Below are 10,498 nucleotides of genomic sequence, written 5' to 3' on the forward strand. Positions count from 1 at the left end.
ACTGGCGATCGGGCACTTTGGTCGGCCAGCCCTAGTCCACGGAATACCCAAAGTCCCTTGGGGAGAGCCAAGGGTGTGATGATGCTACTCGTGCGGCCGGGGCATCAGGCGCACCCAAAGGGGAGTATTGGGCAGTGGGGAAAGGGTCACGTGTGTCTAGGCTGCAGCTATTTTGATGTCGGGTGAGGTGGAGATGGTGAAGAACCACCAAGGGGCGCGGCGCCACAGATATGGAGAATGAGAGGTGAACGGAAATTGCAGCGCCACTTGAGCGCCTGCCCAGTTCATGTTCGTTTAACCGTGACTCTCCTTCTCTTCGTTGTTTCACTGTCTGATTCTTTTCCCTCTGGATAGGGCTTTTTTTTCTTCAACACGACAATTCTTTGGGAAAACACAACAAGTGTGTCTGAACTAGGGCACCCATACTTTCCTTTTATAGGGAAGGACGTGAATGTGACTTAGTGGTCAAAAGAAAAGAATAGAAAATAAGATTAAGGCCCATTGGGGGGAAAGGTATTTATAGAATGGACTTCCCACCCACCCTGCAACGAGATAGAAAGAGAGAGAAAAGAAAGAAAGTCAAGGGAATGAAGGGGAATTGCGTGGAGAAAACTAGAGGGCAAGAACCTGATGGCTAAGCTCGACGCATGATGACACGAATGAAAACACAACTTAAAGATACAGACGAAAGTGATGCAGCAAACCGGATGATACACACTGTACACATGATATCTAAATGTGGGCGTGCGCATAGTCGCCTTGGCTTGCCAGGCAGGTTGAATGCGAGGTGGCAGTGGTATCGATGATGATGGCCGCGTCTCAGGACGTGTTCCTTGGGGCTTGGGCTGCATCATGCCATCAACCATCACGTAGTCAGAAGAACTTGACTCTGGCAAGTTAAGATGAATGAAGGGCAGCAGCTGAAGTAAATATGGTCGAAGGCGATAGAGCTCTACTTCTATAATTCATGCATTGTTTGCACTGTTCCATCCCAGCTACTGCACTAGGAATCTTGTTGATACGTCTTTCCCTGCATACTGAATTATCTCTTGCCATACACAATCGATTGCATCGTGCCAATCGGGTGAAACAATTGGGGGAGTGGTCACGTCAAGTTCACTCACACTAATTGGGTCTAGAGAGCCTAGGTTGACGGGGTGACAAGAGGTTAAGTACAGAGCCAAGTCCGCCACATTGAATTTGGAGCTTATTCCCCATGTAGGAGGAATCTAGATGAAGTAGGCATTATCACCGACTCTTTGGCGGATCGAGAATGGGCCAGCACTACGAGCATGTATCGTGGTAGTCATCTAGAGAGAATATCTCTTCGGTCTGAGCCTACCATTACTAGGTCTCCCACATCGAAGACTCGGGGTCAGCGATGCAAGTCGGCAGCTTGCGTGTACCATGCATTCTGTCTAGTAATCCTATCATGGATATGCTTATGGAAAGTTGAGACATGTCGGGCAAATGCAAAACCATCGTTTGATACCATAAGATGAGGGTCTACGGGTGCTTGGTTGAGTGGGCAATGAGGGGATTGACCATAGGAATCTCAAAGGGGCTCAATCAAGTGGTTCTGTTCACTAAGGACCTATATGCAAACTCGGCGCGGGGGATTATCAAATCCCATGTCTCGAGGTCTTCACACACTAGGGACCAGAGCATGTTACCTAAATTTTGATTGACGACCTCTGTCTGACTGTCCGTCTGAGGATGGTAAGGAGTGGAGAATTTGATCTTCATGCTAAGGAGGCTTCACAAAGTGTGCGTGAAGTAGCTTGTGAAGCAAATGTCTCGATCAGATACAATCAAAGTTGGCAGACCATGGAGGCGCATAGTTTTTTGGAAGAATAAATGCACAACCCGCGTGGTGTTGGGCAACTTCGTGCAAGGCACGAAGTGCACTGTCTTCCAAAACCCGTCAACGATGACTATGATGGAATCATGGCATCATGCGGTCTAAGGTAACCGTTGGACGAAGTCCATGTTGACATCGTCCTAGGGACGCTTGGGCGTCGGCATTGGGGTTTATAACTTGGTGCTGTTCTTGACCTGTTTGGCCAAGGCACACATGCAGCATTGGGCAACAATGTTGCCCATGTAGCTTTTAGGGAGGACTAGTAGAATCCATATTCTACGACCGCGATGGTCTTGTCATGACCAAAGGGGCCGCTAAGACAGCCAATGCGACATTCCCATGTGAGGAAGTCACAAAGAGATGTGTGGTGCACCCATTACCTGCTTTGGTAAAATAGGTAATCCTCGGTGATGACATAATCCCGTAACTCACAAGACGGTCCTCGTTGAACTTCTATGAAGCTTCGCCCAAAGTCGAGCCAGCTGGTCTCAAATCTAGGGATCTTCACCTTCATGATAATGGGCAAGTGGGCACTCTGGTTAAGTGAGTCAGTGACGACGTTATCCTTGTCCTTCTTGCACTTGATGGCGAATAGTAGTCCTGCAAATACCTGACCCATGTCGCGTGCCAATTGCTCAACTTCTCTTCAAAGTGCAGATACTTGAGCACTTTGTAGTCTAAGAAGAGCACGAGCTCCTTGAAAAGGAGGTAGTGCCGCTAGTGTCATTGCCTGAACAACTGCGTACAACTCCTTGTCCTATGTGGAGTACCTGAGCCTCGCATCGTTCAGCTTCTCGTAGAAGAATTGCTCTGGGTGGCCATCAGAGCTGAGCACACCGGTGACCCTGATGCCCAAAGCAGTACAGGTAACCACAAACACCTGCCAAAGTTGGGTAGGCGGAAGACAGGTGCTTGGGTCATCATGAGCTTTATGTGTTCGATAGCTTATTCTCTGGCCTACGTCCAAGTAAACGGCTCCAACTTGAGGCAATCATCGATGGGAGCCATGACACCACTGAAATTCTGCACAAATTGCCAGTAGAAGGTATCGAGACAATTGAAATGTTATACGTCGTGGATGCTAGGCGGCGATGGCCATGACATAATAAACCAGACCTTTTCTAGATCCGCAGCAACGCACTAGGTGGACACGGTAAATTCAAGGAAGGCAACTTCCAAAGTAAGGAGGGTACATTTCATAGGGTGTGCGTACAGTTGTTCACGTCAAAGGACGGTCCAAACCTGTTGGATGTGGTCCATATGCTCCTCTCACGTGTGACTGTATATGATGATGTTGTCGAAGTAGACGATGACAAACCTCCCAATAAACGCATGGAGTACCTCATTGATTAGTCGCCTCAAGGTACTCGGTGCGTTGGAGAGGCTAAATGGCATGAACCTCCACTCGCATAACCCTTTATCTTAAAGGCGGTCTTCCATTCGTCCCTGGGATGAATCTGAACAAGAGGGTAGACAATCCAAAGGTCTATGTTCAAGAAGATAGTGGATCTGGTCATCATATTGAAAAGGTTTTGTACGTGGGGAATGGGAAAATGGTACTTGACCGTTATCCTGTTGATGGCATGACTTTTATAGTACATGGGCCATGTGCCATCCTTCTTCAAGACTAGGAGAGAGGGGACTGCACAAGGACTAAGGCTCTCTAAAATGTAACCCTTCGCGAGAAGTTCTCGGACCTGGCATTGCAGCTCCTCATATTTTTGTGGCTTCATTCGGCAATGGGTAGATTCTGTAAGGTCGCGCCAGGCACAAGATTGATCACATGCTGAATGTTACACATCGCCGGTTGTCCGCTGGGTAACACATATGGGAAGATGTCTCCGAATTCTAATACAAGGGCTTCGACTTCGGGTGGTTGGGGTACTATGGGTGGGTTTGTGGGGACCTTGAGAGTGACAGCGAGGCATAGTGGCTTGTCTTCTCTCTCGCGACTTAGATCTCAAGGGAACACGGGGCCTCGAACTAGCACGAACCCTACAAGGTTGGTTGTGTCCAGCTTGTTTGCCAGTTTCATGGTACTAGGTAACCCGTCATCCCTAGTAGATGAACGAACACAGGTTTATCCTATCGGGTAGAGTGACATCATGGTCATATACATATAGACGTCCTAGGATGATGCTCCCCACTTTGATAGGTAGTAAGTCACAGAGGACGTTTTCATCATAGGTGCTCACTTGCAACGAAATGCGACATTGACAATTCATAGGTAGCGATGAAGTGTCTCTCCATGATACATTGTATGGAGTTGCATGGCGAATGGTAGTTAACCCTAGTCTGGTAACCATCGTATTAGAGATGGCATTAATGCAACTCCCACAATTTATGATCAACTTACACACCTTGTCATTGATCTTGTTGTGGGTGTAGAATATCAAGGTGCGGAGTAACACATCTTCCATCGGCTTTGGTCAATGCTTGATTGGGCAGACATAGCGGGTAGGGCAGTTCGGGATGGCGGCCATGGCCTACTAGTTCTTGGCTATTTGACAGCTATAATGGCCAAAGGTCGGGCAGCAACTTGTTGAGCTATGGGTGGGGTCGCACGTGATTCGGTGATCTGTATGTATCCGACCAGTCTATTGGGTTCCTCATATTCAAGTGCAAACTTTGCGTCGACATGGAAATGGTTATCATGTGGCGGCTCCATGTCGTCCAACTGGACAGGGTCTACGTCTATTGCATCAATCAATAGCGTCGAGATGGGGCATTGGTAGGCCCGGTTCCCTCTTCCTTAGCACTTGAAGCACATTACATGTCTTGAGTTATAGCGGTGCTACAGCCCGGAGCATCGCTTATGACCGCCCAAGCTTGTGGGGTTGATGGCGAAGCCCTCAACGTATCCGCATTTTTTTCCCTAGGTAGTTTAAATTTTCATCTTTCATAAGTTAGGGTTTCCCTTATTTTTCTCATGGGTCCTATATAAGGAACCCCTATGTACTAGAAAGACAGCGTTTTTCCCTTTGGGAGAAACCCATTTTTGGAAGAGAAGAAGAGAGGTCCGAGTGACCTAGAAGAAGCCAGCTCCACTGCCGCCGGCACAGTCTAGCTGCCCGCACGCCCCCACCGATCGTGCGCCGCCCATGCCACGCACCCCCTGCGCGCGCCCCGCACTGCCCGCGCCGCCCGTACGCCTCCTACGCGCCCCGCACGCCGCCCGCGCCGCCTGTGCCACCAAGCCGCGCCGCGCGCGCGCTCTGAGCCGCTGCTCCCGGGGCGCCGCGCTCTCCTCCGCCGCGCCTCAGGCCACCAGACACCATGCCGCCGCGGTGCCCAGCCGCGTGTGCCCGTTGCGTCGCCCCTCGCCGCGCCCAGCCCAGCCGCTGAGCCAAGGCATGTCACCGCGCGCCCAAGCTCAGCCGATCGGCCCAATGGACCATTCGGCCTAATGGGCCAGCTCCTGGCGGCTAGGCCCACCAGGCCCAGCGCTAGTGACCGCGCCATGAGGTGCCGTCCCCTTGCGCCCTGAGGCGCCATCTGCCCTAGCCGCCTCAGCCTGCGTTGTGAGGCGCTGCTCCTTGGCCATCAGGCACACTTCTCGAGGCTGCCAGGTGAGCCCTAGCCCTTTCTGGGCCACTACCATTGGGCCGCCGCCAGCCCATATGGCCATTTGCGCCCAATCATACAGGGCCATGGCCCCCAAACCATGGCTCAATGCCGCGGCCCAGCCTGCGGCCAGCCTGCGACCCAGACCGGGTCACTAGTGGCCCTAGCCACGGCCTAGCCGCGGCCTTAGGCGTGGCCCAGCACGCGGCCCCAACCGCAGCCCGGTCATGGCCTAGTCGTGGCCCTTTACGGCCGCCGCCTCCGGCCATCAACGCCGCCACCGGCCGCCGCCGCCTCTGGCCGTCACCCCCGCCACCAGCCGCCCCCCTTCCCTCTAGCTGCCACCACTACTTGCGGCCGCCACGGCTACAGCCGGCCGCCGCCACCCTCGACCGCTGCCACCCCCGGCCGCTGGCGCCATCTCCGCCCGCCGTCGCCACCTACGGCCGACGCCGCAATATCCAGTCACCACCGCCGCACGCCATCGTCACCGCCACTACCATCGATTGACACTGCCATCGCTGCTACTCGCCGCCGCCGCTGCCTCCGCCCCCGCTAGACGCTGACGCTGATGCCACTCGCCGCCGCTGCTCGACGCCGTCGCCGCTCGACGCCGCCGTCGCTCAAAGCTGCCGCTGCCACTGTGCTGCTCGCCATTGCCGCTCGACGCGCCGCCGCTGCCTGCCGCCACCGCTCGACCATGCCACCGCTTGCGGCCACCGCTCATCGCTACCGCTCGTTGCCACTACTTGTCGCCACCGCTCATCGCCGCCGCTCGTTGCCACTGCTCATCGCCGCCGCTTGCTGGCACCACTTACTGAAGCTGCGGCTCGACGCCTCCGCCGCCGCCGCTCGCCCTGCCGCCACCGGCCGCCGCCCGTTGTCGCCTCCGACTGCCGCCCGCCGCTGCCTTTCAAGGTCGCCGTCCTCCGCCATCATCGAGAGCACCGACAGCGCGACGTCTGTCGCCGCTGCACTGTTCGCCACCATTCTCATCATCCGGTCGGCTGAACCAGCCGCCCACCGGTAGTCAGGCCCACCAGCGCCTCGACGATTATTCGTTGAGCGTCAACCACATGAAGATAGAGACACCCTTCGGCCCCAACGAATTGAGGACCCCGCGAAGGCCCTTTCCGTGACACCCACCAGGAGCGGAACGTGCCGTCCAAGACTATCGTCCCCGAGCCGGACGAACGGATCAGCATGCTTCGGCCACAGGACGTCGACGACGTCTGTCCTGCATCAATCTGGTATTAGAGTCAACTGTGGGCGCTCACCGACGCACGAAGAGGTTAACGAAGCTCATCGCCCTTCGAGTGCAATGTCGATGGAGATGAGCTGCCGTTGCCATAGTCATTTCTGCTAACAATGCCCGCGGGCAAAGCTGCGAGGGAATGCAACCTGCCGCATGCTTGAGGCCGCCGCAAGAGACGCTGCCGCCTCATTTGATGCTGTCGTTGCCGTGCTGTGAAGCGCAGCCGCCGACAGCTACAAAGGCAAACACTAACGCACTAGGCCATCACTCCACATAGGCCTCTTCGAGTACGCCAAAAGGTATTCCGTCTTCCACATACTCGACAGAGTCGAGTTCTTCAAGACGGGGATAATTGATGGCAAAGCCCTCAACGTATCCGCATTTTTTTTCTCCACGTAGTTTAAATTTTCATCTTTCATAATTTAGGGTTTCCCTTATTTTTCTCATGGGTCCTATATAAGGAACCCCTATGTATTAGAAAGACAGATTTTCACTTTGAGAAAACCAGTTTTTAGAAGAGAAGAAGAGAGGTTCGAGTGTCTTAGAAGAAGGCGGCCACGCCGCCGCTCGCGGCTTCGCCGCCTGAGCCCGCACAGCCCGTGCCACCCACGCGCTGCCTGTGCCACCCGCGCACCTTCTCCACGCGCCTCGTGGTGCCCGCGCGTGCCCTACGCCGCCCGTTTACATCCTCCGCCGCCTGCGCCCCCTGCGCGCCGCCGCACTCCGAGCCATCACTTTGAGTCGCGCGCTCTCCGCCGCGCGCCCGTGCTGCCACGGTACCCAGCCGCCGCGCTGCTGCGCCGCTCTCACCGCGCCTACCCGCACCTCGCCGCTCCGCCCCGCGGCGAGCCCAACCACACCACGTCCCGCAGCGCCGCCCTGCGCCACCCCCAGCCGCACCACGCCACGCCCCGCGCACTGAGCCAGCCTGCGCCACTGCACCCCCAAGCTTAGCAAACCGCGGCCCAGTATGCGGCTCAGACTACAGCCCGGTCATGGCCTAGCCATGGCCCATTACGGCAGCCGCCGTCGCCTCTGGCCACCAACACCGCCACCGGTCGCCGCTGCTGCCTCTGGCCACCAACACCGCCACCGGTCGCCGCTGCTGCCTCTGGCCACCAACACCACCACCAGCCGCCGCTGCTCGACCCCGTTGTCGCTTGCCGCTGCCGCTCGTCGCCGCCGCTTGTCGCCGCTGTCGCTCGATGCCGCCGCCGCTGGATGCCGCTGCTCGACGCTGCCGTCGCTCGACACCGCCGCCGATTGACACCGACTCCGCTGGACGCTGCCGCTGATCACGTTTCTATGACCATGCCTAGTGTACATATATAAATTTTCAAAATGCAATGCGATGCGGATGATGTCGATGAGGCATCGGAGATGTGCTGCGAGTGACCAAAGCCGGGCTATGATACAAAGTGGATGTCGGACGTTGTGCGGGCGGCGCTGAATATGATGGTTTGGTGCTGGTGAATGATAATGGTATCAGACTACAACGGTAGCATGGTCTATTAAAAAATTCCTAAAACGGAAAATAGACTACGATGTAGTGCATGATGGGACTAATTTGGTACGTACAAGTGCTGATTAGCTGGGAATACCGACTCTCGGGATTGATGTAGTCACACGATAGTGGAAGGGGTAGACCTCTCAAGCCTCGTCCGAAGGGGCAAGGATGATTATGGCCCCCAACAGAGTAACGCCACCGGGTATTGCACACATAGGACAGGAAAATGCGACTCGCACCAAGGAGAGACGCTCAAGCTTGTCCTAATTCTTATCAAACCTGTTCCTCTCACCTATATCTAACCCGAGGGCAGTGGAGGCAACACCAAAATGCATTCCAAAAAATAAGAGACTGGCAGGCAGATAGATGACATACCTCGTCGGTGTCTATGAGCAAAACTCCTTCTACTTCATACATTCAGGCCTGGTGCGACAATGGCACTAGCGTGGGCAGCTAGGGTAGGTGGAGGCCAGGGAGACGTAGCAGCTGTGGGGCTGGGGCGGATGACTGGGAGGACTCAAAGGACGCATCAATACTTTAATAGGTTTCCCATTATAGAAGGGGAATGCGTTTCCACTGACTCCATGTCCGTGATGCTTTATCAAAGGGGTTCAATGGTCGATACTTTCGGTCTCACCCACCCAAGTGAGTGCGATAGGCCCTCCGAGCATTGACCTGGGATCACAATCGTCGCGACCCCTCCATCAACACACACGTTGGTGATCCAACGCCTTGGTCGGCCAGCACCGGTCCACGGAATACCAAATGTCCCGCGAGGGGGAGCCTAGGGCGTGACACTGTTACTCGCCCAGCCGGGGCGTCAAGCGCACCCAAGGGGGAGGCCAGAGCTATCGGTAAATGGTCGTGCATGTCTGTTTGACATTGTAGGTTCCTTCATCACTCTGATAATGATGAGGTCACCCTCACCGCCATCAGTGGCCGCTCCAGAGCACGAAGCCCAAGTGACGAGTTGGGGCCTACAAGTCCCACCAGCTATGCGTCCATTGCATCACATAGTTGGATCTCTGTAGGTCCACGTTGACGGACTCCGTCTTCAAGGATGTCTGCACTATCTCCTAGGTATCTGAGCATTGCCTCGGTACCCAACCTCGTCCTGCGTCATTTTGGTATCAGAGCTCGGCTGTGGTTGCTCACACCACGTCTCCCTACCGGCATCATCGCGTATGTATTTCATTGTTTCAAAAATGTATCTAGGCTTTCTCGAGAAACTAGCCATGGTTCCTCCACCACGCAACACGATGTCTGGCCACCGACTACGAGAGTCAACCTGATGCGCCATCTTGCATACCATCCTCTAATGCCCAAAGGTGGTACATCACAACCTCCTTCGTTGTGAGGATAGCCACCCATTGCTAGGGGTGCTACCGGATCGTCCGGTTCCCGCGGACACCCCCATACTCGCCGCAGATGAGGGGGATCTCACCGGAACTCCTCCCAATCACTAAGGATTGTGTCTCCTAGTGAGGATGAGGAAAAAACAATGAATAAACCTACATGTTGCGTTCCTGCTACAAGAATCTGAGAAGCATGACATAGTCAATGAAGCCCACAGCTGCCTTTATGGCCCCGAGAGGATCTGACAAAAATCTGGGACCTCTCCCTCCGCATTATTAGTACCACTGCCACAGGATTGGAGTGACTACTGGCCCCACATACAGTACTGCCAGCACCCAACGCTTCCCCTATGACCATGGCACCGGACCGAGGTCGTGACAATGGAAGTGCCTTTGAAGCCCCAGCAACGATGTGGTAGTGGAAGAGGAGAGGTGGCGAGACAAGGCCTAGAGAGGCCTCCATCTCAACAGCAATACCGCACACGTCCCCCAAGAGGTCGACACCCCAGAACGTTAGGATCCACAAGTCAACCATGATGTGGATTCGAGGACAATCCTCCAACTCGCCTAGATGATTACATCACGCCACGAGACAACAGGTATAATAAACCCGCCAAGGTTCCATGATACCCCGTACGTGAGATACTCGATATCGGCACCCACACGATGATCAAGCCCCATGTTGGTTTCATCAGGAACGCTATCCAACGTCGCCTCGTCGACCAATTGGTCATCGTCTTAAACATTACCCGGTGTGCGGTCCACACCCAGACGACTATGAGCGTGGACTCGAAGAGCATCAAGGTCAGATCTTAAGGACCGTCCAAGCCAACGTCTCTATCTTCGAAGGGTCGAGGAAGCTGAGGGAGTTCACAGACTCGGAGTCTGGTAAGAACTACTAGTTCCGATGGAACCAACTATAGTTACATCACCACAACGTTGCCATCACTAGGGGA

Source organism: Wolffia australiana, chromosome 12 (assembly GCF_029677425.1).
Source record: "Wolffia australiana isolate 7733 chromosome 12, ASM2967742v1".
NCBI classification, from domain to species: Eukaryota; Viridiplantae; Streptophyta; class Magnoliopsida; order Alismatales; family Araceae; genus Wolffia; species Wolffia australiana.